Below are 4,489 nucleotides of genomic sequence, written 5' to 3'. Positions count from 1 at the left end.
GATTCATGTGCTTTCTCTAGATTTAGTGGAATTTATGCATGTCTATGTGTATGGATGAAGTTAATCTAGAGATGGTCAAAACATAAAGCTTAATGGAACACTCTTGCAATTTATTTGATGGTTTACTCTTGTTTCTTGATGGATTGTATCACAACTTTAGCTTACTTAGTGTAGTCGCTTTAAATTCATAGATAGGTGGACAATCTACTCTTGTTCCTTGGTGTTCTATACGTATGAATGCATTTGATGTATGTTTCTAGATAATTGTGTGTGCATAAATTATGGTTTCATTGAATGGATTTTGGTCTCATTTGATAGATTGTGCTTTCCATTTGATTTGGCTTGACAATCTATGCTTATTTGCCATCCATGCCTAGTTTCAATTAATGTCACACACACACACAAGTTACAAGTCAATTTCCCCATTAATATACAATTACTAGTGTCTAGTGAAGTCAAGCTTAGTGGTGAGCTCTAGTACCCCAAGTACTCCCCTCTATATCTTTCTCTACTATATTAATCATTGAATTTTGTTTACTTCAATTTCATTTGCATAATAGTTTAATCAATCAATCCAACCAATCTTTGATCACTCAACCTACTAACCCTATACATTGTTTCTGTTGCTAGTGCCTAAAATCCCTTGGGACGATCCCTACTCACCTTAGCTATATTTTTAGTTAGAGGTAGTAGTGGCTTTTACAAATTTAAAACTTGGCCACATTGCACACTCACACTCTTTATTCATATCTTTGCAAACTTTGGTGCAACCGACGGCAACACACCAAATTTTTGGCGCCGTTGCTGGGGATCTAATTGGCAACGTCGTGTTTTGGAAACAAATAGAAATTAGTACTCTTTTGATCGTGTGTTTTCTTTATTTTCTTCTTAGTTACTTATTGTGTTTGTTCTTGATTGACTAGGTGCATTGAGTGAAGGAAGTTGAGCAAAGGAGAATTCAAAGCAAGGAGCTAAGCTAAGCACAACAAGGACTAAAAATCTAAAAAAATTGCAAAGCAAGGCTAGAAAGTTGAAAAATATATTGAAGTTGCTTATGGACCCTTTGTGAGATCTTTCTAACTTAAGCTCTAGTTAAATCGTCGGTCCGCGTGGAGGCTTGTTTTCATTTCTTAGATAATTCGTGAGCCCGCGTGGAGGTAATTTACTTTTCTTTGCATGTTGTTGAAGCATGGGAGTATGAGATCATTGTATGTGGAGATTTGTTGATTGATTTGTTGTGGGGGTGAAGTGTTTGTTACTTGCTTATTTCTTGTTATTTGTTTTGCTAGTGCATGCATGGTCGTAGGTCATTAAATCCTACTCTTGTCCCTCTTAATTTTCACTTTGAATCGGTTGTTCGTAATCCTAGGGGAAGAGGTAGTTCTCATCACTCCATTTCACCAATGGAGGATTTGAATGACGACCATATGGAGGACCTTGGTCACATAGACCAATAAGGCATCCTCCACCCTAATGTGCATCATGACAACATCTAAGTACCATTAGGTATGCCTAGACCATTCATTCCACCACAACAATAAGGCCAAATTCCATGGGGAATGCCTCAACCAATCTTTGCTCCACAACCTCCTATGGTTCAAGCTAATCAAGGTGTTCGTGTAGCACCACTAATTGTGAATCCTCCTATTGCATTAAGAGACCATTATGTGCCTAATGAATATAATGCACTCACTTGCATTCAATTGCCTCCATTTGAAGCACATCACTATGAAATCAAACCACAAACCATTCAAATGCTTCCTAACTATCATGGACTTCCAAGTGAAGAACCCTATAAGCATTTGGATGAAATTCTTGAAGTGTGTTCCACTGTGAAATACACGGACATGCCAGAAGAAGTGCTAAGACTCAAACTGTTTCCTTTTACCCTTAAAGACAAGGTAAAATATTGGTTTAACAATCTTAGGCCTTTTTTGATAACTTCTTGGGTAGAAATACAACAAGAGTTCTTGAAGAAGTACTACCCGGTATCAAAGACCAATGGCATGAGAATTTCAATTCATGAATTTTCTCGAGGGGATGGGGAAATGTTTCATGAGGCATGGGAAAGGTTCAATGACTTGCTTAGGAAGTGCCCACATCATGACATACCTAAGTGGCAATTAGTTCAATATTTCTTTGAAAGTTTACCGGATAATCACAAGGGTATGGTTGATGCATCTATGGGTGGTTCTTATCTTGATAAGCATGAAAATGATGTGTGACAATTGTATGAAAGTATGAGTGAAAATTCCATGCATAGGTCCTTATCTTCTAAAAATGGTAGAATTTTAGGTGGAAGGAAGAATGTTGGCTTGTACCAAGTTGACAACTCTAATGATATAGCTGCCGAGATGAAATCCTTATCTCAAAGGTTTGATCAATTTTTGATCAACCAAACTTCGGCGAATCAAATGTCTTCCTCCCCTTATCATGTTCATCATCGTGCATCTAATGAATCATGTATGACTTGTTCTACTGTGTTACATTCTACTTCCAATTGTCCCCATCGACATGTGCAAAATGACAATCATAAGCAAGCAAATGCCATTTTTGCTAACCAAGGGAATTATCCCTATGGCAATCATTATAATCCAAGTTGGAGAAACCATCTGAACTTTTCTTGGAAAAGCCAAGGGGAAGGCTCAAACCCTCCCCAAGGTGGTTTTCAAGGAAGTATGTTCCACCTCTAATGCAAAGCCAAGGTTCCCAAGGTTTTAGATCATCATCATTTCAATCACATGGAAACCAATTCTTTAATTCTCATTTCCCTAATCAATCTTATTCTCAAGGAAACTCTAGGAGTCCTGCTTTTGAAGAGAAAGTTTTAACCACTTTAGGCACTCTAGAGGTGAACACTCAATTACTTCATTCTCACTCTCAATCCATTGATAAGCTAGAAACCTAAGTAGGACATATAGCTAGTACTTTAAATGCTATAGAGAAATGGAAAATGCCTTTGAATGCCCCACCAAAGCAACTATGTGTTGTGAAGACTTATTCCTTATTGGAAGGTCCCACAATTGAGCACGTTAATGCGGTGATAACCTTGAGAAGTGGGAAGATTGTTGACAACAAAGTAGGTATGTCCAATGAAGAGAGTGAACCGGTGCAACGAAAAGTTGACACCCCGTTTCACATTTTATTCCTCCTTCATTACATGTGCATAATCATCATGTTGAGAAAGCATTGAAAAATGATTTGAAAGATGAATCAAAGCATGATATGAAAAAGGACTTGAAAAATTCTTGTGTTAATGATGTTTCAAAGAAAAATTTTGAAAAAGCTTTTGAGCCAAGAGCTCCATTTCCGGAAAGCTTGAAAGGATCCATTTATCTTGATAAACAAAAGACCAAGACCGATGAAATCATTGAAATGTTTAGGCAAGTGAAGATTAATCTCCCACTTTTGGATGCAATTAACCAAAATCTGGCTTATGCCAAGTTCTTAAAAGATCTTTGCACCCAAAAGAGAAAGAACAAAAGCCAAACACCAAGAAAAGTGGTCTTGACCGAGCAAGTGAGCTCTATTTTGCAACATAACACTCTTCCAAAATTCAAAGACCCCGGTTCACCTACTATTTCTTGTATCATTGGTGACCATGTCATCAATCGGGCTCTCTTAGACTTAGGAGCAAGTGTTAACCTTTTTCCATACTCAGTATATGTCAAATTAGGCTTAGGAGACTTGAAACCAACGTCGGTAGTTTTACAACTTGCTGACCGATCAATAAAAAAGCCTAGGGGTATCATTGAGGATGTTTTGATTAAAATTGATAAGTTCTTCTTCCCGGTCGATTTCGTTGTCATTGACACGGAACCGGTTCCAAATCCCAAGACCTTGGCCGTTCTTTCTTGGCAACTTCAAATGCCAACATCAATTATAGGACGGGGATAATGAAAATCTCATTTGGGCATATGAAAGTGAAGTTGAACATCTTTAACCTAACCCCAAATTCAATGGACCAACATGAAGAAGTGTGTGTTGTAGAGGAATGTGTCAACCATGAATTTGATGAAGTTAAGTCTTTACTTAATATTGAACATTTCCATGGTTTGTCTTCCAACTTGAAAGCAAGGAAAGTTGTATTAAAGTCAAGTGTTCCAAGGGCATGGAAGCCCAAGAGTTATGTTGACTAAGGACCGTTAGTGTCGTTTGAATCAAATCCAATGAGTTCCGTAGGGAGCAATTTGCTGGGTGGGATTCAAAAATCCATTCACCCTATCAAGGAGGGGTTGTATAACAAGATATTTGATCCGGGCTAAAAAAGCCTAACGTTTTGTTAGAGATGTTAAAGACTAGTAAATACTTTGTAGGGTTTACAACCCTATTCCTCCTTCATTTCTATTTTGCATTTCATTTCTTGCGTCATCTAGATATGTTTTGGGGTTTATACACATTAATAGGAACTATGATTGAGAATGCATGCACTTTCATTTTGGAAATAGGCATTTTGTTCCTATTCGATCGATCTCAAAAGAAGTTCGAT

General features: G+C 37.5%; 1 pseudogene; it reads right to left on the bottom strand.

Annotated features, from left to right (window-relative positions):
* Positions 1-2,011: 2,011 nt before the first annotated feature.
* LOC132297943 (small nucleolar RNA R71) lies at positions 2,012-2,110 on the bottom strand (annotated as a pseudogene).
* Between the last annotated feature and the right edge of the window lie 2,379 nt (positions 2,111-4,489).

The sequence above is a fragment of the Cornus florida genome, unplaced genomic scaffold (genome assembly GCF_030987335.1).
Source record: "Cornus florida cultivar Cherokee Brave unplaced genomic scaffold, ASM3098733v1 CherokeeBrave_3.0.0_Hap2_Chr02, whole genome shotgun sequence".
Lineage (NCBI taxonomy): Eukaryota > Viridiplantae > Streptophyta > Magnoliopsida > Cornales > Cornaceae > Cornus > Cornus florida.
The sequence above is the reverse complement of the archived record's forward strand: the minus strand, read 5'-3'. Positions and strand labels throughout refer to the sequence as shown.